A 27,973-nucleotide genomic window follows, 5' to 3' on the forward strand; every position below is an offset into this window, starting at 1 on the left:
ATACAAAGAAACAATATTTTATTGATTAAATTTATATTAAAATATAAAATAAAAAATGTTCTTGTATGTTGAGTCAGGAAGAGGTTCTTTGGCAGGAGCAGAGGCCACATAATTGCACAGCTTCAATGAGCAGTAAATTCGTTAGGTGAAGGATGAGCAAAAAAGAAAATTGATTAAAAATTTTTTTAAGGGTTCTATTTTTTTAGTAAAATATAAAAAGGAGAGCAAAAAATATAAGTGACATTTACTGAGATTCTATTTAACTTGAGGTTTAGAACCCTTGTTTGTTTTATTTAAACTTTAAAATTATAAGAAACCAGTTCTGCTGCACTGTCTTTTTATGTAAAAATAAGCGTCTATACACAAAAAGACGAATGCAACAGAAAACAGGCTTATACAGAGTTTTAATGCCACAAATTTACTGCCCAGCTACTTCATTATCTAGAAAAGAAAAGGAAAGTCAATCATTTGCAGACAATAGACAATATGTTTTTCCGAACTAAAAAATTTATAAAAGGATAAATTTGGAAGACTGGCTAAATATATTACAAGAGCGAAAACCTAAAGATGGTTGCGATCTCTGGTCAAGACCTTTTTTCTTCACATGTAATTATGCTTGCTATTAACAAATCCTTTTAGACTTTCCTGGAACATTTTGTGATATAGGAAAAGCACAGATACAAACGTGTTCATTAAAACTGAATTAGTCAATACAAGAGAATATGCTAAATGTGAAAATGAGCACTACCTAAGGAGGGGCGGGGGTAGTATGGATTAGTTTTTGGCGCAAAAGAAATTTGCTGGGCGAAAACTTTCGTGGGTAGATAAGGTGTGATTTAAAAAAATTACATTTTCTAAGAGCCATTTTCTAATCATAAGAATATATGTGCATCCAGGTAGTCAAAAGAGCACATCTCCAATATCTTAGTAATTTCTAAGGGTATTAAGTTCAAACCTTCAATCATTGGTGAGGAGGGTGTCGAACAAAATCAAAGTATACTATATACACCTAAGTAGTCGAAAGGGCGCGTCTGCAAAATATCAAGAGCGGCTAAGAGTATTTAGTAGACGCTTTCAGAGGATGTTGGGGGAGGATTCTAAACTAAATCGAAAGACACTCTGTGCATCCATTTCGTCAAAATTATGAACCTATAATATAACAAGAATCGCTTAAAGTTGATATAATATAACAAGAATTGCTTAAAGTATTAAGCTGGAACCTTCGGTGCATGTTGAGATAAATCCAGAACAAATTGTCAAAAGACAGTATCCGCAACCTGTCACGAACAGCTTTTGATATCAAGTTTAACTTACAAGGAATGATCAGAGAGCAAATTGAATTCAACGATAAGATACTACCTGCATTCAGGTTGAAAAAGGGGCATATCAAAAATATCTCAGCAACTTCTTAGGGTATTAAGTCGACTTTCAGATAATTGTACAGATGGTACTGATCAAAATCAAAACGCACTATGTGCATCAAGGTTGCCAAAAAGACATATTGACAGTATCTCAGGAAGTTCCATGGACCACAGTAGAAACTTTCAGGGAATAAACAAACATTGTATAACAAAGTCAAAAGCAACTGTGTACATAAAGTTAAAAAAAGGGCACATTTATAATATTTCAGGAACAACTAACAGTAAAAACGCACTATGTGCATCAAGGTTGCCAAAAAGACATATTGACAGTATCTCAGGAAGTTCCATGGACCACAGTAGACACTTTCAGGGAATAAACAAACATTTTACAACAAAGTCAAAAGCAACTGTGTACATAAAGGTAAAAAGAGGGCGCATTTATAATATTTCAGTAACAACTAACAGCATTAAATAAAAATTTCGAGTGAATATCGAGAGCTATATTGAACTAATTCAGGAGACATTATGTGCATTATGAATGTCAATATGGCGTATATGCAATAACTCGGGAACATTTAAGAGTATTAAGTGGGAACTTTCACCCTTTTTTTAACGCCTTAAGCGACCTAGCTGAAACTGTGAGGGAACATTGGACGGAAAGGACAAGTAGATACCAAATTTTGTCTTGTTGACAAAGGGAGCTCATCAGCGACAAAGAATGTTGTATTGAAAAAAAATGGTTGTATTGATTCTTAGTGTGAAATGTTCTCTTTTTTTGATCTCATTAAAATTTCAGGCCGTGAAAACACCTCAATAAAAGTTTCAGAACCAAGGGAATCGCAACTGGAAATAAATCTTGTAAGGGATTCTTCATCTCTTTTTTTTTTTTTTTTTTTTTTTTTTTTTTTTTTTTTTTTTTTTTTTTACAACAAATCGATCATGTTGTGATCGATTTTTACCATTCTGAAAATCCATTATTTTCTGCCACTGCTTTCTTTTGTTTAAAGCCATTCCTTTCGAAAGTATAGAAAAAATATGGTACTTGTCAGTTATCGCGACAGCATGTGCAGCACAGTAATTGTTTTAAGAATCTGAGCTCTCCGCTTATCTCTTCTAATAGCGATCCTTTAGAATATATTATTCAATAGATAAAATGGAAGATCTCATTAAAATTTCAGGCCGTGAAGACACCTCAATAAAAGTTTCAGAACCAAGGGAATCGCAACTGGAAATCTTTTTTTTTTTTTTTTTTTTTTTTTTTTTTACAACAAATTGGAACTATATTAGCTAATATACTAGCTCAAAATGCATCAATGTAAACAAACAAGCTATTAAAGCAAAATATAACACACCCAAAAAATTCCGCGCCGGTTGTCAGAAGACCTTTATGCGACACTGGTCGAAGAATCTATATTAAAAATTATGAAAAATAATAAGAAATGTAAAAACTTGTCAACCCTCCCACATTTTTTTTTACCTTGGAAAAACGTAATAGAAAATCCTTTCTGGAGGACGGTGTATTTTCCTAATTTTCGAGCTTCGAATTGGTCTTTAAGCACAGATTTGATGGTGTCAGTATTGCAAAATTCAACCGGTCCAATGTCGCCAGTAACCAGAATTTGCAATTTATCTTCAGGCACTTCACTGGAAAAATATGACTTGAAGTGAAAAAAGGATATGGCTATCACGATGAAAACCATTAAAACTCTTTATAGTCAATTAATGTCTTAATTAAACTTTATTTTAATTTGTAGAGGACAAATTATGAGGACCGATGTGGGTAACATCGGCCCTGAAGGAATGCATATTACAACTGCTCCCATGCACATCATGTTTTAAGCCGAATCATGAAAGATCCCGTAAAAACTAAAATGTCTTTATACTGTCTTACTGTTGATATTTCTAGAGCTTTCGACAATATTGTGCACTCCCAGGCTCTATTTTCCCTTGCGTCTTCAGATGTTAATCCTTCCGTACTAAGTTTATTGTCTTCTTGGTATTCAAAGTCTAAAATTCAAGTTACCTGGAATGGCCGAATATCTGACCCGGTAAAAATTATTAAGGGAGTTCGGCAAGGTGCCGTATTGTCTCCTAGTATATTTAAATGCGTACTTGCATCGTGCCTGCGTCCCCTTAGAAGTTCTGTTTTTTACGGTAATATTGGTTTGTCTTCTATTGCATGTGCCGATGGCATTCTTCTTGTTGCCCGGACTCGCCGTGGATTGCTTTCTAATTTTAGTATATTAACCAATGAACTATTTAAGATTGGACTGTCAGTTAATGCGTCTAAATGCGAGTTTATTTGTTTTAATAGCCCTTATGCGGTCGCTCCATTTGTTGCTGGGACTGCAGTTCTGCCATGTTCTTCTTTAGTTCGTTGGCTTGGTCTGTGTTTCGGCCCAACACTTTCCACTACCTGTTCATCCCTAGTGAATCAAGCCGTGAAAAACCTACGGCTTCGCTTACGGAAAAATATCCCCAAACAAAAGCTGTTACAACCGCAACGGTTTGTGCATGATTTATAACGCTTATTACGCTCCTGTTCTTTTGTTTTTATCAGGCATGGCTCATCTGTTTCGTAAGAAAGATCGACATACTCTACGTACGGCTTATTTCAGATATTGCAAATTCCTCCTCCGGCTTCCTAGATGGCACCGAAACAAAAAAAAACTAGACCTACGTTGCCTGGGCAACGTGAAGTGTTGCGGCAACCTTTGTCCGGCTTTGCCGATTAAAGTGTTGCGAGAGCAACACTTTGGTTTTGTTTCTTCGCTATCGGTTAAATGCTGAAGTTGTCAAAACTATCAAAGCTTTCAAAACGGCATATTCAAAGAAGAACACAATCAGTAATCACATGATCAAATTCTTCAGCGTTGAAAAAACAACAGCAAAAGGATATCGGAAAAAGGGACTAAATTGAGTTTGCAGCCAGTTGAACATTATCTTTTTCAATCGTAGACATCGTAACGGATGAAAACTAGGAACAATATCTTGTATAATCTAGTTGGTATTAATTATAAAACTATCCGGAGCTTTTCAGGATCAAAATACCATAGATGACATTCTATTAATTATTACGAAACTACCTCATTGTTTTGTATTATCGTTTTTACCCGTTGCGTAACATCTTAATTCTAGGTTACAGTGATTGATAGACCATCGATATGAACTTTCTTACCGACAGATTTACAGGGATCGAATACAATGTGCACCAATTTTGACAAATTTCTAGCCTAAAGTGAACCGATTTTTACTTACAAGTCCCTCTCCCGAGATAGACATCAAGTTCAACCGGAAACAAATAATGGGTACACCAACAAGCAAAAGTTGCAAACTCCTCATCTCTGAAAATGATTGTAACCTAACAGCCGATTATTACTTACTAGACCCCTAAATGTCACTTTGCAGCCGGTTGAACTTTATCCTTTTCAATCGTAGACATCGTGACGGATGGAAACTTGGAACATTATCTTATGTAATCTAGTTGGTATTATAAAGCTATCTGTAACTTTTCAGGATCAAAATACCATCAGGGACCCATAAATTTCCTGTAATGACTCGCCATCCAGGATCGCTTATTATTGGATGGCGAGTCATTACAGGAAATTTATGGGTCCCTGATTCCATAGATGTGTACCAATTTGCACAAATTTGTAGCCCCTCGTGAGCCTCCTCTAGCAACCGATTCTTACTTACAAGTCCCTCTCCCGGGATATACATCCAAGTTCACCGGAAACAAATAATGGGTACACCAACTAGCAAAAGTTCCAAACCCCTTGTCGCTGAAGTCATTGTAGCCTAACAGCCGATTATTACTTACAACTCCCCTACATGTCTTACAATCGGGAACCAAGTTGTTTTTACCATCAATTACACCAGAAACAGATAATAGGTACACCAATCAGCAAAAGTTGCAAACCCCTCATTGCCAAAGATGATTATAAGCTAATAATCGACTGTTGCTTGGAAGTCCCCTACATATCTCACAATTGGTATCGGCCTATTTTTGGTTCAAGTGTGTGTGTACCTTACCACTGAAGTTGTCAACCCCTTGAAACTTTCAAACTGGTGTATGTCATGAAGGAATTTTTTTAACAAAAAATGGATGACATATAATTTGATCAGCTCATCAAGGTCTATCGATTGTCATTGAAAAAAAAATTCTATCTGTCTTAGTTTAAAAGTTGACTTTTTTGCCGGAGGCCAACTTTCTAACACCACCACTTAGAAAGGAGCAAAGGATAAGCTCTAATTTCTTTAGCAATGAGAGAACTTTTAAAGTTTAAGAGGTATATCTGATACCATTTCTCTATTGCAATCCCAAGTAGAAAAAAAAGAATGGTAAAGTCAGCTGAAATCACGAACAGAAATGGCTAGAAACAATAGATGGCAGCACTTTCGGACCCGAGGGAAAATCGCACTTTTTTGTTTCTGTAAATTTTTCTATTTATCACTCAAAGAAGATATATTGGCTGTGGGGCCGGGGAACTACCGCATATATTTAACACTTTATAGATTTTAGTCCATCTTCAATTTGAAACTGGTGCCTGCCTGCTTGCCTGCTAGAACGGAGCTTTCCACTCGAAAGCAGAAACATGGTTTGATGAAACGAAAGCTTGGCTGCACAACTTCAGATACTCCTCTCTGACATAGGCTATATAACTCCACTTCACTTCGCACACCATAGGCTCTGGCTCGAGGACAAGCAAAAACCATCCTTTTTAGCCCCAGGCAAGAGTTCTACGGAGCTTTCCAAAATGTAATGTCATATTCATCAATCCGGCCTGAGGTCCACACTTTCCGTAAAAACCGCACAGGTTAGACCCTTACCAGTTTCCAGGAATAAGCTGAGATCGGCGGCATAGGGAAAAAAAAACAACAAAAAAAAAACGGGACAAAACCAAAGTGTTGCTCTCGCAACACAATAATTGCTCGATTGGGTTTAATAGATGTGCCTTCTCGGATTCGGTCTTCCAGTGGTGATTCATGTAAAAAGACTATCAACTTTATTCACGTTTATGACCCTCTGCAGCCTTTTTTCCATATTGATACTGGTTAATTTGTCCATGTTGTCTTTTGCTAGTTTGAATTTTTTTTTTCTTCGCTGTTTATCGTTTTTGTTTATTTATAAGACTCCGTACTTTGTGTTTTTTATACTTTTACGGGTAACAAAGTTCATTCATTCAAAGTTGCTATCAAACAGTTCGTGGTAACGGTAAGGAGCAACCCGGCGCAATAGTAAACGAAACTCTAAAAAATGGAATGTTGATGCCAAAATATACATCAAAAGAATCAGCTTTTAATGCTGATTTTAAATATATAAGTTTCATCTAATTTAGTCTTTGTCATCAAAAGTTACGAGCCTGAGAAAATTTGCCTTAATTCGAAAAATAGGGAGAAACACCCCCTAAAAGTCACAGAATCTTAACAAAAATCACACCATCGCATTCAGCGTATTAGAGAACCCTATAGCAAAAATTTCAAGCTCCTATCTACAAAAATGTGGAATTCCACATTTTTTGCCAGAAGACAGATCACGTGCGTGTTTATTTGTTTTGTTTTTTTTTCCCAGGGGTCATCGTGTCGACCAAGTGGTCCTAGAATGTCGAAAGATGGCTCATTCTAACGAAATTGAAAAGTTCTAGTAACCTTTCTAAGTAACCAAAAAAATTGGAGGGCACCTAGGCCCCCTCCCACGCTCATTTTTTTTCCCAAAGTCAACGAATCAAAATTTTGAGATAGTCATTTTGTTCCGCATAGTCAAAAACTATGTCTTTAGGGATGACTTAACTCCCCCACAGTCCCTATGTGGGAGGATCTTTCATTGAAGGAATATGTCATGGGGGAAGAGAAATTCAATGAAAAGGGCGCAGGATTTTCTAGCATTACTATAAAAAAAAAAAATGAAAAAATAAACACTAGTTTTTTCAATTGAAAGTAAGGAGTAGCATTAAAACTTAAAACGAACAGAGATTATTACGCATATGAGGTGTTTTTCTCCTCCTAAATACCTCGCTCTTTATGATAAAGTATTTTTAGTAATTTCAACTATTCATTCTACGGCCCTTCTGATTGAAGGGTAATTCTTAAAGAATTGGGACAAAAGTTAAGATTTAGTGTAAAGAGCGAGGTATTAACGAGAGGATAAACCCCCTCATATACATAATAAAAATATAAGAATATAGAAGTTTCTTACGTAAGTTAATTCGTAAGTGACGTATATTTTTAACTAATAAAAACGTTTGTTAAAAATTAAAAGTTCTAGTTGCCTTTTTAAGTAGCCGAAAAATTCGAGGGTAGCTACGCCTCCTTCCCCATCCATTATTTCTCAAAATCGTCTGATCAAAACTAACAGAAAGCTATTTAGCCAGAAAAAGAATTAATATGCAAATTTCATTTTAATAATTTACGTGCGGAGAGCCAAAATCAAACATGCATTAATTCAAAAACGTTCAGAAATTAAATAGAAAAACTAGTTTTTAACTGATAGTAAGGAGCGACATTAAAAGTTAAAACGAACAGAAATTACTCCATGTATGAAAGGACCTGTTCCCTTCTCAACGCCCCACTCTTTACGCTAAAGTTTTTTACTGTTTAATAAAGTAGAATTTAGAGAAAGAGTCAAACTTTAGCGTAAATAGCGGGGCGTTGAGAAGGGAACCGGCTCAATTGTAAACGAAAGTCTGAAAAACGGAATTTTGATACTAATAGATACATCAAAAGAATGAGATGTTTAAGCTGATTTTAAAAATATAAGTTTCATCCAATGAAGGCCAACCCATCAAATTGTAAGAGCCGAAGAAAATTTGCCCTATTTTGGAAAACAGGGAGTAACACCCCCTAAAAGTTGTAAAATTTTATCGAAAATCACAACATTCCATTCAGCGTATCAGAGAACCGAACTGTAGTAGTTTCAAGCTCCTGTCTACAAAAATATGGAAATTCGTATTTTTTTCCAGAAGACCGATCACAGGTGCGTGTTTATTTGTTTGTTTTTTTTGTTTTTTTTTTCCAAGGGTGATCGTATCGACCAAGTTGTCCTAGAACGTTGCGAGAGGGCTCATTCTAACTGAAACTAAAAGTTCTAACCTAACCTAGTGCCCTTTTTAAGTGACGAAAAAATTGGAGGGAACCTAGGCCCCCTCCCAAGCTCATTTTTATCCCAAAGTTAAAATATCAAAATTTTGAGATAGCCATTTTTTTCAGCATAATCAAAAAAGATAATAACTATGTCTTTCTGGACGACGTACTCCCCACAATTCCCTGGGAGGGGCTGCAAGTCCAAAACTTTGACCAGTGTTTACATACAGTAATGGTTATTGAAAAGTGTACAGACATTTTTGGGGGGATATTTTTGGTTGGGGGGTTGATGTATGGGAGCTACGTGGAATGATCTTTCTTTGGAGGTATTTGTCACGGGGAAAGAGAAATTCTAAGAAGGTGGCGCAGGATTTTCTTGTATTATTTATAAAACAAACAATGACAATATAAAAATGAAAAAAGTTTTTTCAACTGAAAGTAAGGACCAGCAGGCAATAAGACGCATTCTTTCATTCATTCATAAGATTCCATCTATTTTTATTCGAGGCCAAACAAGAACCAGCCTCAGGAGAGTTTCATCAGCCGACGATGAGAATGTGTTCCAGCTTTTAGGTTTAATTTCCACGGCAGTCCTGTGGACCTTACCCATATAGCCCACTGGAAGTATAATAATGTATTATTATGCTTCCATAATAATAATTACATATAATGATTAATATTTTTGATTAATATTGACTAATATTGATTTCAAAACCAAATAAACAGAAAACAGTAAAAACATAATACATCTACTTTTTCCGTAAATCAAACTAAAGAAAGCAGGGAATTAGAAAAATCGATGCTATTACTAAAACAATTTTTATTATTAAGTATAACAAAGTAACAAAATTATCTACATTTGTAGATATTATTATTTATTAGATATTATTACTATTAGATAATTATTTGTTTTTTTGACAAAATCTTTAAACTAGCTGTCGAACTTAGAATAGAAAAGTAATACAAAAAAGTTCAAATATGCAAAATCATCTCATTGAGGAAGATGAAACTTGTTTGCTGCTAATTTAGCTAGACTTGGGGCAATAGTAGTCTTATGACACCTGCCCTATTCTGAAAAATCATTTTTTTTTTGTGTATTTGAAAATTAAAAAATAAAATAAAATTACAAAAATAACAAAAAACCAGAAGATAATGGTCCAACATTTAAAAACGTCTTGTTTTCAGACTGACAAGTTTTTTCAACTGAAAGTAAATAGCAACATTAAAAATTAAAACGAACAGAAATTAATACCTAGATGAAGGGGATTGTCCCTTCCTCAACGCCTCGCTCTATACGCTAAAGTTTTTTAGTTCTTGGAAAGAGCGTCTTGCTGTTCTAATTAAACGACCCTAGTGTTTCAGGAATCATTCTTAAAAAATTGCAACAAAATTCAAACTTAAGAGTAAAGAGAGGTTTTGAGGAGGTGGCAACCCCATTCACAGACAGAATAATTTGGTTCGTTTAAATTTTTAATGTCACTTCTTACTTTCAGTTGAAAAAAAAAACTTGTCTTTTTACTATATTTTTTATCTTTTTTTGAATAATTTCAGAAAATATGACCCCATCTCCACGGAGGAGCCCCCTTACTATGAAAGTATCCTCTAGATAATTCAATACCCCGGACAATTACTTTTAATACCCCGGACAATTACTTTTAACCACTCCTCGTGTAAAATTGAGACGGAAAAGAGAAAGCAAGCCAAATAAAAAGAATTTTATTTAAGTTTTGAATTTTATTAATAATTTTTATTTAAGAATTTTACGTAAGTACGATTTGTTAAAAATGAATTGCATTTTATGTTAAAAATGAATACTAATACATGTAATAATACTAATACATGTCCAATTCTTTTTCCTGAACACGCTGCTTAGCATAATCTAATTCATTTTGTATGTGTGTTTTCACCTATGAAATGACAAAATTCATCACAATTTTAGAATAGTAAATCTGTACAAATTCGCTTCGTTACCTTTATTATTTTTATCAAATGGAAAAATAAAAAGGATTTTAAGTAAGATAAATTATGAGGTTATTAACCTCATGTTCAATCTGTCTAATTACAATATTCATGTCCAATTCTTTTTCCTGAACACGCTGCTTAGCATGATCTAATTCATTTTGTATGTATGTTTTCACCTATGAAATGACAAAATTAAATCAAATTAATGCGAGTATTTAAACAAATTACTTAGATTTTTTGGCAAATTTTTAGCTTCACAAGTACTACTACTACTACAACTACTAAAAAAAAAAAAAAAAAAAAAAAAAAAAAAAAAAAAAAAAAAAAAAAAAAAAAAAAATTCTACGTGCTGTAAATGCCGAGTCGTTCGGGAGGGCTCTTAAGACCCATTCTCCCCACCCCCAAATCCTGAGGTTTCTAAAATTTCTGGGTACCTTGTATTATGTTCATAAATAAATTTGTTATTACTGTTAATAAATTAATTTCAAAAATTATTTTAAAAAAAAACATAGGTTTTACGTGTTCCCAATGCCAAAGTCTCTAGAGGTAGTTTTGAGGATAACATGGCAATGCTAATTGAAAGGTGTGTTAAGCACACCTTTCGTTTTCGCTTCGACATTCAACTTTGCTCTTTACTTTCACTCAAAAATGTATTTTTTTTGTTAAATATGTACCTTTTTTAATTTCCAACAGATTAAATGTGCATGTTAGCAAATAGCCTATTTTGTACAGAGAGAAGGTTAGAAAAAAAGCAGAGAATAAGAGATTCTAATAATTAGGAATCACTTTTAAGTTTACTTGAATAACAGCTAAAAGTTCTGAATCGAGGAAATTAGAATTTGTTTTTGGCCCCAGAGTTTTCTTTGAACACATTTAAAAAAATTTGTAATTTACAGGCTAAGGAGGAATAAAAAATGAATTTCCTACTAATTTTCATATTACTTTGGCACCATGCACAAAATAAGAAAATTAGAATATAAAAGTTGGACCCACGACCTCTCGCGAACAATTCAAGACCTATCTCCATATGCGATGATGCACCAAGAAATCAATGGAAAACCTACTTCATGATAAAGCTGTTGCAAGATCCTTAAATTATGAACTTATAAGTTTCCGTCTGATAAATATAAAATAGTGCTATTGAAATAAACTACACAAACCAAAGCATTTTTTTTCCTTCTTTTTTCAACTATTCCACTGTTTCTATTACAATACTAAAGGCTTTAATCATAAGCAGCTCTTGCCATTTACCTTGCTATTTGCAGAAAAAAGTAAGAACGTGAGACTTAACTCGAAACCTCACATTTCGTAATCTAGGTCCAGAGCAATATACCATTGTGAAATAAGTCATTGCGTAAGTATAGCAATAAATTTATAACAGAATGGACATTAGACAATTTGATGGAAATGAGGCGGTCTATCCACTGCATCTGGCACCATTCTAATCAATTAATCGAACTCATATTTATACCATAGAATCCCCTTACGAATACCTTGGTAAATAGAGTTTACCCAGCCTCATAGCTCTAAACGTTCTGGAAACTAATCCAATGATTCCCTAAAGACACAGAGAAAAAAAAAGGATACACAATTGTGCGGACAATTTTCTGAATTTGGAGGAGAAAGGCTATAAACATCCAATGAAAAGTTTTTGAAAATGGCAATTCCAATGGTAATTTCTAGATCTGAGGCCATTTTCCAGAGATTTCAGGTTTTTTTTTTCTTTTTCAAAATTTCGAAACTACACATTACAGTCGAGTTAATAGTGAATTAAAGTTACCAATCCTGGATTTCCTTTAGTTGAGCATTTTTAAAGAACAAATTTTTGTTAAAAATTTTCAGTTTCTATGGCCCAAAGATTGTTCTTTATTAGGTTGGTTTTACTACTGCAACAGTGACATATGGATTATGAGCGTAAGGGTTCGTTATCAAAGGCTACTTTGGTGGTTATTAGCCCATTTTGCAAGCTTAGAAAAAGCTCCAGTAATACATATCTAAAACAACATAAACAAAAAAAGCCTAGAGGCTTTAGTGACTTCAGAAGTAAAGGGCGTCAATTCATATCATCCATCATTATCAATCTCATAATCGTGTGACAATCTCATATAATACCAGGATTTGTTCAGACACTAATTCGACTAAGGAAAAGACTAGATAACACATTTAGGAGTTACATGTGGGGTATGTACAAATTATAATTTATTGACTGCGTTTCAGTTTATTGAGAATCCGCAAGTTTTTGAATAGTACATTTTTGGCCAAAGAAACATAATGACTGATGAAATCCAAAGACAAACGGACAAGGCACTTAAGAAAACGGAACATTAACAAAATAAAATAATAGATTAAACTGTCAATAGCATGACAGTTTTTGAAAGCTTTTTTGAAGTTTCTGCAGCAACAACTGTTCATCTAAAAATTTCTAAGTTACATTTAGTGAAAATATAAAGTGTGTGCATGTGGGGGGGGGTATGCACCCTCCAATCACTCTGAATCTTAAAAAAGGCACTAGAACTTCTGATTACCAATTCAATGAGCCCTCTCTGAAATTTATACAATCACCCTTTCTATACAAACCTTATATGCTCCTAGGCATAAGTTACAACCCTTGCCCTTAGGACTGTTGAGGGGGAGGGGTGTCATCCTCAAAGACATAATTTCCAGATCTTTTAACTATGTTGAACAAAATAATTATGTCAAAAATTTTGATTGTTACCCATCAAAAGAATTGAGTCTGACTTTCAAAAGGGGGGTCTCACAAGAAAAAAAGAAATCCAACAAAAATAACACCATTGATTCAACATGACAACAACCTTTACTGTGAAGGTTTCAAACTCCTATCAACAATAAGAGCTAAGAGCTCATATGACACTTGTGACGAGGCGAGAAGAGCTAAGAGCCAAGAGATCATACGGTATGAGCTCTAACAAAATTCTATGAATCAATAGACTGATTTAAAAAGGAAAATAAGAGGCTTAATGCCGGTCGGGATTTAAAATAAGAGCTCTGAGCCACGATGTCCTTCTAAATATCAAAATTTGGCAAAATCCTAGATCGGAATTTCTAATCGGCAAAATTGCCGAGGATGTGGAAGATGCAGCTAGACGTTATAATAGTAAAATATTATCCTGTCATGTTAATAAATTGAGAATTAGTAGTCAATCCACATTTGTCCCAGTTAAAGATAGGATAGGGGTCACAATTAGTGATAAGAAAAGAGTTAAAGAGAAATGGGCAGAGCATTTGAGAATGTGCTAAACCAAGACACAGTTGCAGGAAAAGATACTGAAGAAAACAAAAAGTTTGTTATACCTTGGATGTGAAGGAAGATTTGTTTTGTGAGGAAGAATTAGCGACAGAACTAAAAGAATTACAAAATAATAAGGATCCAGGTGCTGATAATGTGGTATATGAGTTTCTCAAATACGGTGGCTCTGAGGTTAGAAATAAGATTATGAATATGATTTTTGAAAAAGGGGAAGTATGTAGCAATTTTAGGGAAACCCTAATTTAACCACTGGATAAAGAAGGTGAAAAGAATGAGTGTGGTAATTATCGAGGCATTAGCCTGGTCTCTGTAGGTAGCAAATTATTAAGAAATAAAATACTTTTATACTGAGAGATATTGTAGACAAAATTATAAGAGAAGAACAGAGCAGCTTTAGAAAAGGTAGAGGATTTATTGACCGAAGAATGGCTTGCTATTGACAGGAAGAATGGATCTACCATCCCCTTCGGGCCCATTATCAAAGCTTAATCTAAGTATATTCCTCAAAATGAAAAGACTTTAAGGGGATTTTGCTCCTTCCTTCAGATTGACCTGAAGAACAACTGGGGTCGCGAGTTAAATGAAATTGAAAATCCCTAGGTTTATGATAGTGTATATCCATGCCACTATAGAATCTTCGAAAATTTTGAAACTAAAACTATACTGGGTATTTTTTTTTCTTTTTTTACAAAGACATTAACGAGAAAATAATTGTGCTCCGTTGAAAGGAACAACGTTACATTATGTGTTTTAGATGCAAGTCGAATCAGTCAGCTAAGCTACAAAGGAAAATAGAGGAAAAGCAATGACTAAAGAGATGGCAGCTGCACGTGCAGTAGTCAGAAAAAATGACAAAAACTAGAATAATTTGGCTCCTTCTCTGTTAATGAAACGATTAACCTATACTTTTTTCGTTAAAAAAAAACAAAAAAAAACATATATATGAGACACAATGCACATTGGGAAAGAAGAGGAGATGGGAAAGGGAGAAACAAAAGACCAAGAGAGATATAGAGCACTTTCAAATAAAAATTACTCTATTGGATATCGTCAAAACTCTGCTCTTACTCAGGAGAATATAATTCCAGATTTTAAAAGAAAATCTTCATATCAAGACAGTAAAAAATGAAGAGAGAGAGAGAGAGAGAGAGAGAGAGAGAGAGAGAGAGAGAGAGAGAGAGAGACGAGAGAGAGAGAGAGAGAGAGAGAGAGAGAGAGAGAGATATCTTTCCCCCTTTTTCCTTCCTCATGGGACACAAAAGGGAGTAAGGGAGAGAGGTGCAGGAGGTTAAGAGAGGAAGAACAGAAGGATAGGAGTAAGAAAGTTAGGCGGGAGAGGGGCAAGAAGGGTACATCTAGATTATAACAGAAGGGATTATAGAAAACCTTTTCGGTGGATATTACTTTCTTCGATTTTTTTTTACAACCTTTGTTCTATATCGGATCAGATTCCTCATTTATGGCATATTTAATAAGCAGCATCATGGTAATTGTAAAATTTTGGTCGTTCAAAGTGGGCATTAAATATTAAAATTTTTTACTATCTCAGTATTTTTTTTTTATTTCTCACAAATATTTGGTAGTGAAATCATAACTTTTAGAAAGAAATGAAGTTATTCGGAAATCAATCCTTACTTTCAAAGAAATTCGTTTTTCACTAAACTCGGCTGTGAGCTCAACATTTGCTCGGCAGGTGAAAATACCTGCGTCTTCTCTGGACACGTTTCGAATGAAGAGTCCGTTCTGTTGGGGGAGATAGTGGCTTTGATATGTGTCTGCAAAAGAAAATAATTTCATAAATCTATATCGATCTAACAGGTATCTAGCCGAAGTGGTTAACTCAATGATAATTTTTTTTTCTTGCTTGACTTTATCCCTATTGTTCAATAAAGCTTATACACTGTAAAAAATATAGTATGTAACATATACAATATTATATGTATACATATTTTATATATATATATATATATATATATATATATATATATATATATATATATGTATATATATATATATATATATATATATATATATATATATATATATATATATATATATATATATATATATATATATATGTATATATATATATATCAGTCTTCATTCAGAGTTCGTTCAGTAAACACCTCTTTTTGGATATTAACCTTTCAATTGAGTAAGGCTTCAACCTGTGTGATTTCCCTAGAGACATTATTTATCCGATTGTTTAGATTTATTTGCTATTGACATTTTTACTACGTGAATTTGAAATCCATACTTAAATATCAAATTGCTTAATATCGATACTTAAATATCGATACTTTGGGACTTTGAACTTGATAAGTACCTACAGTGAATTTCTGATCTACAATAACTATCAAGATTTTGACGTCAGAACCGGTTTAAAGGACTACGCTTTTGGATTGTCTATGGGACTCGTAAGATGGGTGAGAAACTGATATTAAATGCATTATTGAACTTCATTAGCAGAGTGCTTAACGATGGCATTAAAATGGAATCAATTATCAAATCAGCGGTAGGCTACTACGACCAGGAGACAATTATACTAGCTAAACGAATTCTCCATACAGAACTTAATGAGCCTAATAGAGTAGTAATCCGTGCCAAAGATGAGGACAATATTCTCGAAATGTCGAAAACCTTAGTAAACGCCGCGAAGCAAAAAGTGAACATTCCTAAATTCGTGATATTCAGCCCCTGTGAAGTTCCCGCAATAGGCGATGCCGTTAGCGCCACAGCTATTTCTAAAATAAACGAAATGTCTAGGAAGTTGGACGGTGCTCTAGCAACGCTAACCCACCCTCAAATGAGCCTGCCTAAGCCCTCTCAGCAATCCTTAAATTGTGCACCCCCCTCAAAGCCGTCATACGCTGTTATGGTGAAAAACCCACCAACTGACCTTAAAGGCCCAAACGAACGCAAGGTTTTCTTGGACTCCATGTACCTGAACTCTGTGGAAGACGTTACGGAATTAAAGTGCACCAAAAACGAGTGGAAACTTGTCATTGGAACTAAGACAGCAGCCACGAAAATAGTTGAAACTATGAAAACATCAAGCCTAAGTCTAAATGCCTCATTAAAAGAATCTGCTTATATCGGCGTGGTCAAGCGCCTGCCGGAGGATATCGATCACTCGAAGCTCGAAGAATTAATACCAAAATATACGAAGGTAAACCAGTGTGGAAAGTCGAGAATATATAAAGTATATTTTCAGACACGGAGTGATCTTGAAGTTTTCCTTGAAAACTCGGTTAGAAGTGGCTACGAACGATTACAAGCCCAAGAATTTGTCTTCCTTCCGCGCCGTTGTTTCAACTGCCACAGGATAGGCCATCTAGCTTCCAACTGTAAAATTCCATCAACATGTTCAAAATGTGGTTCGCATGAGCACATTTCCACGCGCGAAGCTCCCTGCTCAAAACTCCCTTTTTGTAAAGTGTAAAGTGCCGGGTCATACCTGCTACAGTATTAGTTGTCCCGAAAACAGGCAACTACAGAAATCATGAGCGATAGCAAGTGCTATAGCTTCATTTCATGGAACATCAATGGCTCGTTCATTGAGAAGCTCCCAATCCTTTGTGATTTAAGTGTCGAACATGATGTAGTGTGCATTCAAGAGCACTTTATTACCGTGCAAAGTGAAAACCTGCTAGAACTGAATCATACCACCAAGGCCTACAAAGTCCCAGCTAAACAGAGCGGCAGCCAAGGAAGACCTTCAGGAGGCCTAGCTACGTTTGTTCGGTCATGTGTTCTGTCCAGTCTATTCGAAAAGTCTGACAATCTTCTCGCAGTACGAATTGAAAGTTGTGTATTTATTAACGTGTATTTAGCAACAGATTATAAAGATGAGCATTCAGAACGTCTTTTTGCCCTTTCTTGTGAGAAACTAAATTCATGTATATCTAAAATTAAGCGCCAGGATTTTTCTTGTGTAGTAATTGGAGATTTCAACTGCAACTTTTCTGAGATTTCTTCTCTACAATCATCTCGTACCTCTTTGATTAAGAATCTTTTTGGTGATTACCTTGCTGTGGTAGGAAAAGATAGGGATTTTACATATATTCACAGCTCCTCTAGTGTGTCAAATCTAGACCATGTTGCCATTTCTCATAATTTAACTGTTCAAAATGTTAGGGTAGTAACGGACTATCAAATTTCTGATCACCTTCCTGTCTCATCTTCTGTACATATTGTCTCTTCGAATGGTCACCAAACCCGCCAGGAAGCTCAACAGCCTAAATTTCGTCTTGCTTGGCTTAAGGCTGATAAGCAACTATTTGCTCTGGCGACAGAAGAAATTCTTAATAAAATCCGTATTCCCTTTAATCTCCTCCAAAAACCGAAAGATCTCTCTAAAGAAGAAGTCCGAATTTGTCTCAATATTTATTGTATTGAAATTTGTCACGCTCTCCTTCATGCTGAGAGGTTAGCGGTACCTAAAGTAAAAGTTCGTAAAGGGATGGTGTAAAAATGGCCCGAGAATCATTCGCTGGTAGCCGCTTGTCATAGAGCAAAATTCTGGTTTTCGGTATGGAAAGATTGTGGGTGCCCAAGATCTGGTACCATTAATAGCATCAGACTGACTACGAAGCGTATATTCTCGAAGGCGCTCTCCCTCCACCGCAAATCTCTCGTTGATAGCTATTCCGCCCGTGCAAAACAGGATCGAAATTTTCTTTTCAAGTCTGTATCTTTGGCAAAGCCTACCCCTCTGTTGTCGCCGTCTGAAATCCCCGGACGGACGGCCCTGGACGGTTAACCAAAAAGCACAAATTTTGGTACCAGTATCAAAACGGAAATCAGTAAAGTAACAAAAAAGGTAAGTATTTTTTTTTGCTATCAGCTTTGGTAACAATGTCCATTTAATAAACGACCACTTTTCATTAATAGACATGTAAAAAAAAATTCGAAAACTTATGGATTTAGCTGGATAAGTTATGCTAGACTAAGCTTGAACAAAAGGTATCAAAGAAACAAGAGCTAAGAGCTCATATGGCACTTGTGACGAGGCAAGAAGAGCTAAGAGCCAAGAGATCATATGATATGAGCTCCAACAAAATTCTGTGAATCAATAGATTGATTTAAAAGGAAAATAAAAGGCTTAATGCCGGTCAGGATTTAAAATAAGAGCTCTGAGTCAGGATGTCCTTCTAAATATCAAAATTCATTAAGATCCGATCACCCACTCGTAAGTTATAAATACCTAATTTTTTCTCTCCCTTTTGCCCCCCAGTTGGTCGAATCTGGGAAAACGACTTTATCAAGTCAATTTGTGAAGACCCCTGACACGCCTACCGATTTTCATCGTCCTAGCACGTCCAGAAACACCTGACTCGCCAAATCACTGAACCCCTGCCCCCAAGTCCTCCAAAGAGAGTGAGTCCAGTACAGTTTGGTCAATCACATATCAAGGACATTTGCTATTTCTATCCACGAAGCTTCATCCCGATTCCTCCACTCCGTGTTTTCCAAGATTTCCCTCGCCAACTCCCCCCAATGTCAAAGATCTGGTCGGGATTTGAAATTAGAGCTCTAAGAAATGAATTCCTTCTAAATATCAAATTTCATTAATATCCGATCACCTATTTGTAAGATAAAAATACCCCAATTTTCAGGTTTTCCAAGAATTCCGGTTTCCCCTTCCAACTCCCCCAAATGTCACAGGATCTGGTCGGAATTCAAAATTAGAGCTTTAAAGCACAAGATCCTTTTAAATATTAAATTTCATTAAGATCTGGTCACCCTTTCGTAAGTTACAAATACCTCAATTTTCAAAATTACCCCCCTCCTCAACTCCACCAAAGAGAGCAGATCCGGTCTGGTTATGTCAGTCACGTATCTTAGACAGGTTTTTATTTTTCCCACCAAGTTTCATTCTGATCCCTCCAGTCTAAGTATTTTCGAAGTTTTAGGTTTCCCCCTCCCAACTCCCCCCATATGTAACCAGATCCGGTCAGGATTTAAAGTAATAGCTCTGAGACATGATATCCTTCTAAATATCAAATTTCATTGAGATCCGATCACCTGTTTGTAAGTTAAAAATACCTCAATTTTTCTGATTTTTCAGAATCACCCCCCCCCCAAACTATCACAAAGAGAGCAGATCCGTTCCGGTTATTTCAGTCATGTATCTAGAACTTGTGCTTCTTTTCCCCACCAAGTTTCATCCCAAGCCCTCCACTCTAAGAGTTTTCCAAGTTTTAGGTTTTCCCCTCCCCAATGTCACCAGATCTGGTAGGGATTTAAAGGAAGAACTCTGAGAAACGATATCCTTCTAAATATCAAATTTCATTGAGATCCAATTACCCGTTCGTAAGTTATAAATACTGCATTAATTCTAATTTTTCAGAATTACCCCCCCCCCCCCCCTTAACTACCCCAAAGGGAGCAGACCCGTTCCGATTATGTCAATCATGTATCTAGGACTTGTGCTTATTTTCCCTACTAAGTTTCATCCCAATCCCTCCACTCTACGTGTTTTCCAAGATTTTAGGTTTCCCCCTCCCTGAATGTCACCAGATCCAGTAGGGATTTAAAATGACAGCTCTGAGACACAATATTCTTCCAAACATCAAATTTCATTAAGATCTGATCAACCGTTTGTAAGTTTAAAATACTTCAATTTTTTTGAATTAACAGACCCCCACTCCTCCCCCCCCCCAGATGGCCAAATCAGGAAAAAGACTGTTTCTAATTTAATCTGGTTCAGTCCCTTATACGCCTGCCAAATTTTGTTGTCCTAGCTTACCTGGAAGTGCCTAAAGTAGCAAAACCAGGACCAACAGACCAACAGAATTTGCAATTGCTATATGTCACTTGGTTAATACCAAGTGCCATAAATAAAGATTTTATTAAAAAAAATTAAAAACAAAAAATTTCATTAAAAAAAGAAAAAAATATAATGCTTGTTAACAACTTAATTTAACTATGGAACCATTTAGAGAAGACAACCTCCATTAATCTTCTGTTGGATATGTTCAGTGCACAAAATGCAAGGATGCAAAGTCAATCAAGCAGTTATCTATCTGGGTAAGGAACTTTTTGCAAAAGGTCAAGCATATGTCTTATTGAACAGATTTCAATCCAAGTGTTGTCAAATTCTACAAGTTTATTTTTCTTATCTTTCAAGTATAAAATTACCACAAATAACCATTAATAAATAAGAGAAACCCAAAACAAACAGAAATTACAATAGATAACCTAGTCAAACTCAAGACGAGTAAAAATTAAAAGAAGTAGGGCTCACAACATCCATGTCTTCCCAAGACCAGAACCTAATTTGCACTTTACTAAAAAAAAGTAACCATGGATTGTTAGTTTACTATACATATTCTGATATTTATTCCTTATAGTGTTCTTACTTCTGTATTTATTAAAGTGAAAAAAGTTAAAACATTCAAAATGTATTCCGTTTTCAGTAAAGTGCAAATTATGTTCTGGTCTTGAGGAGGTTTTCAACCATACTTGTGTTAATGTTTGCGTGTTTTGGGTTTGAATCGGCTATTTATTGCAATTTCTGTTCGTTTTGGGTTTAATGCATTTATTTATGGTGATTTGTAGTAGTTTTACGCTTGGGAAATTATTTGAATTTACTTCTACTCATTTTTGGCTTAACTTGGCTCTTTATTATTCATTGACAATTCAAGCATATGTCTTATTGAACAGATTTCGATCCTTAGAAGGATTTTGAATTAAAGAACTGCAATAAAAACGATTATAAAGACGTTTTTATTACGTCCTAGTAGGAAGGTATCTTTCTTGTATGCTTGTCAAAGTTCAATTATTCCCCATCCTTTTAAAAATTGCAATCTCTTCAAAACAACGCCATATCAACTTGAGCTTCTAATTTCCTCCATTTATATGTATGGTTTAGAAAATTTATATATAAAGTAAGAATAAATAATGAAAAAATAATAATCCTAAAATAGTTAATTGATATATAAAATAGTAGACAAAATAATTAAACTTAAACAAAGGAAAATGCTTGTCAAAGTTCAATTATTCCCCATCCTTTTAAAAATCGTAATCTATTCAAAACAATGCCATATTTCAACTTGAGCTTCTAATTTCCTCCATTTATATGTATGGTTTAGAAAATTTATATATAAAGTAAGAATAAATAATTAAAAAATAATAATCCTAAAATAGTTAATTGATATACTAAATAGTAGACAAAATAATTAAACTTAAACAAAGGAAAATTGGGTTTTACAGAGTAAACCAAAGTACTTTATACTGCACTTACATTAAACTAGCAACAAAGCCAGTTAGAAGACGGGCAAAAAAGAAATATAAATAAAAAAAATGTACCCCACATTCTTCATGACGACTGGAGTTTCCCTCCTCCCAACAAAAATTTCGGAGTCATCTCGCCCCACCCCAAAAAAAACTCCTCTTTAAAAAAAACAACTCAGCTTGATTCCTCTGCCTTTAGACAAAATAAGGTAGGGTTTCAAGGACATATATAGGAGGGGGGAGGGGTTGAACCCCCATCCCCCCTAAAATGTTTGTCTGAATAAATAAAAACGTAACAAAAATACATCAAAATAATTTCTTATGCGTTTTTTAGTTTTCTTGTACCCCCACCCCCCAAACAGAAATTTTCATTTTTATAGTCTCAGAGGAACACTATCCCCTTCTCCAGTCGAATTATTTATCCATCTGCACCTATCAAATTGAGAAGCGCAAAGTTTATTAATTTAAATTTTTGTGAGAAATGATGGCCACTTTACTGCCTATTTTCATCTAATTAAAGCTCCACATTATACAACATATCACCTCCTCTGTTCATCTTAAAACATTAAAATAAAGGCCAAACTCTTTAATACTTTAGACCATTTCCTCTACCCTACAACGCATAATTGTTGAGGTTCCCTTTATTTTGCGGGCATTTTTTTGTTTGCAAGTTTATCTAAGCAACCTATTATGCCCTCCCCCGAAGAAAATCCTGGATCCACTATTTTCTCTCTGAAAATCCAATTTAAAATAACAAATTTCAAGACATTAAAATGTCTAATAACCAGACAAAGAGCCTGAGTCATAGATATCAGCAAAGAATATCTAAACAGGTTTTTCAGAAGTGACTCAGAAAAAGCAAGTCTCTGACTGAGATCAGGTGCTCGAGAGACTGAGTTTTGGGCATGTTGCAAACCAATCAAAGATTCTGCCTGAGATTATGTCTGTGACCGACTACTGGTTGGTTTACCCTATAATAAAACAATAAGTTTGGAAGTTTGGTGCCAATGATTTAACCCCTTTTAGCGACCAAAAAACTGAAGAGAAATTTAGTATTTTCAAAGATATATAAAGTGCTTAAAATAAAATGTAAACTAAACAGCCAAATTTGTAAATAACAAAAAAAGCATGAAGCAGTAACCTATACTCTTTAATTTAAAAGTAAGAAATATAGACTATCCCATATTTACCAAAAAGCCTTCTGTTTGACCCTGGAAGTGGTCATGTGGATATGTTCGCTCCTTCCATTCACTGGATGCGAGGTTCAATCCCAGTCACTGCCAGGGAAAAGCATTTAACAAGTCCTTTAACGAATTTTTTTAGAGCCGTCCTGGCCGAGTGGGTTGGTGCGCTGGATTCGGGATCCCTTGTCTGAGAGGACGCGGGTTCGAATCTCAGTCTACTCAATTCTTCAGTTTGGGACAGGGGTCAGTGGCTTGACTCTGTAAGCTTAGCCATAGTCGACCCAGCTCTAAATGGGTACCTGGAGAAATCTGGGGAAGGTAAACAGGAAGGGTGTGCGAAAGCACAGGATGGCTGGCCCCCAACCCCCCATTGCACTTCCTGGCTGAGGGGCCAAGAAACGGAGATCAGCACCGCCAGTACGGACTGTAAAGTCCAATGCCGTCCTTTACCTTTACCTTTTACCTTCTGTTTTACTTGATCAAGAACAATGAATTTGGAATCAGTACGCAATGCAGGGTATATATTTGCACATTAACGGGGTGGAGTCTGAGCTCTGTTAATATAGGCTAATCATACACACCAAAGGCCTGTAACTTTTGTTAGCCTAGTTTTCCATTAAAACAAGTCGACTATACATCTATAGGAGGTACAAAGAGCTTTATACTTACAGTTTTATTTATTTTACTAGTTCTCAGCCAGCCAATCAAAATGTCGGAAAGTTTGATGGTGGTGATGGAGGGAATATACCATCAGAGTTGCAACGTTTTCTGTCTACGAATATGTTCCCTGAGTATCGTAAATGTCACACTTAAGCCCTGTCTTAATTGATGTGTCGGCTTGCCTTTAATTGGTAGATTAAATAAGCCGTGGCTTTTTGACTTAAATATAAAGAATTGTCAATTTATTCATATCAGCCAAATGAATCTTTGTCAATTGTCAGTAGCGATCTAGGATTCATCAAGGCAAGATCTAGCTTGTGACTGTGAGAGTTTAATAACCGCATCTGGATTTTTCACAATTTTTGCGCTGTTTGTTACGGGGCCCCTTTGATTTTTATGCAGAAAGGGGCCCATGCCTGTAAGTCCCTTTGAAATGTCATTTTGCTAATTTCATTTACGGAGGCGAATTTTTACTGCATAATTAACGATGTCGGTCACAAAAAAGCATTTTGACGAGCGTATGGATGACTTAAAGCAAATGATCGAAAATCTTCGTATAGAGAATTCAGCTCTGAAACAAGAGAATTCTGATTTGAAAAATGCAACAATAGCGGTTAAAGAACAGTGTTTGAGTACAGAATTGTACGTAAAACACAAAAATTTGCTGATTCGCGGAATTCCTAATAAGGATAGTGAGAATATTGAAGAGACAGTCCATGACTTTTTATCAGGAATGCCAGTACAAAACTCGAAGGATATAAAATTCACGGCAATGTACAGAATTAGAAACAAGACCAAGCGCCCTTCCCGCTCGAACTCTCGCCCCGTTTCGGACCCTATTTTTGTCTCTGTTCTGAATCTTAGGCATAAAGATAGGATCATGGCTAAATATTTTTCCTTTCCAGAGCGAAAATTCAAGTTCGTGCCTTCGCCTTATGAATTTGCTGTCATTAGAATGTCTACGTCACCCGTGTTCACTCGACTACAGCGTGGTCTCTATTCATCACCTATATTGGTAAGTAGTAATGTATGAAATATAGATGAAAATATATAATATAAAATATAGAGGAAAAGAAATAGATGAAAATGAAAAAGTTTGTGATACCTTGGATGTGAAGGAAGATTTGTTTAGTGAGGAAGAATTAGCGACAGTACTAGAAGGATTAAAAAATAATAAGGCCCCAGGTGCTGATAGTATGATTAATGAGTTCCTTAAATATGGTGGCTCTGAGGCTAGGAATAAGCTACTGAAGATTATGAACATGATTTTTGAAAAAGGGGAAGTACCCAATGATTTTAGGAAAACCTTAATTAAACCACTGTATAAGAAAGGTGACAAGAGTGAATGTCGGAATTATCGAGGCATTAGTCTGGTCTCTGTAGGTAGCAAATTACTGAGTAATATGATACTTTTTAGACTGAGACATGCTGTAGACAAAGTTTTAAGGGAAGAACAATGCGGTTTTAGGAAAGGTAGAGGATGTGTCGACCATGTTTTCACTCTTAGGTTAATAATTGAGAAGTCCCTTCGTTGTCAAACACCTTTGGTCCTTAGTTTTATCGATTATGAGCAAGCTTTCGATTCTGTTGATAGAACAGCGTTAACAAAGGTCTTATCGTTATATGGTATACCAGAAAAATACATTAAAGTGATTTGCGCTATGTACGAGAATAATACTGCTGCGGTTAAGGTAGGAAATGAGGTTAGCAACTGGTTTTGTATTAAATCAGGAGTTAAGCAGGGTTGTGTTCTATCCCCCTTTATATGGATCATTTTGATGGACTTCGTCTTAAGGAGCACAGGAAAGGCAATTGGAGACCATGGAATCAAATGGGGAGGAAGAACGCTCCTGGACTTAGATTATGCTGATGATTTAAGCATATTAGATGAAAGTGTGAGCAAAATGAATGAATTTTTAGAGGTTTTACGAGTTCAGGGTGCTAAAATAGGCTTGAAAATTAATGTTAAGAAGACTAAGTCACTAAGGTTAGGAATAAGTGAAGATGAACAGGTGACCTTAGGTAACGAAAAGATTGATCAGGTTGGGAGCTTCAGTTACCTTGGTAGTATTATTAGTAAAGATGGTGGGAGCAGTGAAGATGTTAAAAGTAGAATAGCTAAAGCTCAGGGTGTTTTTTCACAGTTAAAAAAAGTTTGGAAGAATAGAAAGATAAGCCTACAAACCAAGATTAGAATATTGGAAGCTACAGTGATGACAGTGGTCAAATATGGCTCTGAAGCATGGACACTCCGAAAAGCAGATGAAAATTTACTAGATGTTTTCCAGAGAAATTGCCTACGGATTGTTCTGGGTACCCGGCTGACTGACCGTATTTCAAACAGTAGGTTGTACGAAAAGTGTGGTTCAATCCCGCTTTCTGGGGCTATAATGAAAGAAAGGTTGAGATGGCTAGGCCACGTTCTACGGATGAAGGATGACAGATTACCGAAGATTGTCCTTTTTGGCCAACCGTCTGGGGCTACACGGAAAGCAGGTCGTCCTTGTCTGGGTTGGGAGGATGTCATAAATAAGGATTTAAAGGAAATGGGAACTTCCTGGGAGGGTGTAAAGAGGGAGGCTTTAAATAGATTAGGTTGGAGGAGGAGCGTGCGTAGCTGTGTTGGCCTCAGGCGGCTTGGTGCTGCAGTGAGTTATTAGTAGTAGTAGTAGTAGTAGTAGTGTAGTAGTACTGACGCTAATCTCACGAAAAGGAAATTAGATGAATATGAAAGTCGTAGAGTAAATTTTAATGAAATTTTGAATAACCCGATAGGAAGAACACCGAATATGAATTTTGATGAAAATTTAGATAATATGATTGATAGTAATTTTGTGGAGGAGTTTGGGCTATGGGATGTTGGGGCTCGGTGGGAGGATGTCCTCCGGGTTGTGCATTTGAATGCTCAAGGGCTGATTTCTTCCCTGGATGATATACAGCTTATATGTAAGAATTCTCGCCCTGGAATTATTGGATTATGTGAAACTTTTTTAAATGAAAAGAACCAGCTACTTATGGATATACCCGGATATAATTTAATATTTCTAAATAGAAAGATAGCAAAAAAGGGGGGGCTAGGATTTTATGTATTGAGTAATCTGGCAGTTGTAAGAAGAGATGATCTGTCTATAAACATTGAACGGGTATTTGAATCTCTGTTCATAGAATTGGCTACTAGCTCCAATGAAAAGATAATAATTGGCGAAATATACAGATCTCCAAGCGGATCAATGAAACAATTTATGAAAATATTAGAGATTGTTCTTGGGAAAGTATTGTCTGAAAAGGCAGAAATAATTTTAATGGGTGATTTTAACGCTGACATGATGGATATGTCATCGAGTCAGGCTTGTGATATACTGGCACTAGTAATCTCGTCTGGGTTAACTCCCTGTATAAATATCCCTGCACGAATTTCAAACTAATCTGCAACCTTAAATGACAATTTGTTCTCATCTATACATTCTGTAAAAAATGAAGTGCTACTATCAGATACATCGGATCATTTTCCAGTAGGAGTTTTACTTCCACTCCCCCGGTCTGCCCGCCGAATAGTCCCTGATAATAAACCAAGATTCCGATATACACCAGCAAACATCGAAAAGCTCAAAGATGATTTATTCACTACGGCATGGGAGTTTACAATACCTGAGAGGGTGAGCTTAGAAAATTATAATAAGGCTTTTGATTTTTTTATGAAACAGTAAAGAAGAAATTTATCCACCATTGCCGAACACCCCAACCAAGTCTTTCTAAGAGATCAACACCCATAGCCCCATGGACTACAGCTGGAATACTAAAGTCAATAAAGAGAAAACAGAACCTTTGGAAAGAGTATAGGAACAGACCAAGTGATGCTAAATTAGAGACTTTTAAACTATACCGGAAAATGCTTAAAACTCTGATTCGAAAAGCTAAAATTACATATTTTTCCCGAAGGTTTGCGGATTGCGGCAAAAATATTAAGAAAACTTGGGATGTAATTAAGGAAGTTACGCAACCATCGGCAAGACCTAGAAAGCTCCCTAAATCACTTAGTGTTCAGAATCAGCTTTTCTTGGATGAAGACCAAGTACGACATCAGATGACTAAATTTTTTGCTGAGGTTGGGAAAACAACGGCGTAGGGTGTGGTTCCTTTTTCAAGTTCTAGAACTTGGAAGCAGTTCCTCGGTCCTTCCTGTGTAAAGTCAATGGTTCTTGAGTCAGTTACGGAGCAGG

At 35.7% G+C, this 27,973-nt stretch overlaps 1 protein-coding gene and 1 long non-coding RNA gene across 2 annotated transcripts in view; one reads left to right on the forward strand and one right to left on the reverse strand.

Annotated features, from left to right (window-relative positions):
- LOC136027528 (zinc finger MYND domain-containing protein 11-like) overlaps positions 1-27,973 on the forward strand; it is a 447,024-nt gene that overhangs the window by 358,641 nt on the left and 60,410 nt on the right. The gene's annotated exons all lie outside the window — the stretch shown is intronic.
- On the reverse strand, positions 2-24,149 carry LOC136027526 (uncharacterized). Its single transcript, XR_010617619.1, has 3 exons — positions 23,763-24,149; positions 15,307-15,446; positions 2-9,059 (listed from the first exon to the last, which is right to left on the reverse strand). It is a non-coding gene; the product is annotated as an uncharacterized LOC136027526 (long non-coding RNA).

This window comes from Artemia franciscana, chromosome 5 (assembly GCF_032884065.1).
Source record: "Artemia franciscana chromosome 5, ASM3288406v1, whole genome shotgun sequence".
Classification (NCBI taxonomy): Eukaryota; Metazoa; Arthropoda; class Branchiopoda; order Anostraca; family Artemiidae; genus Artemia; species Artemia franciscana.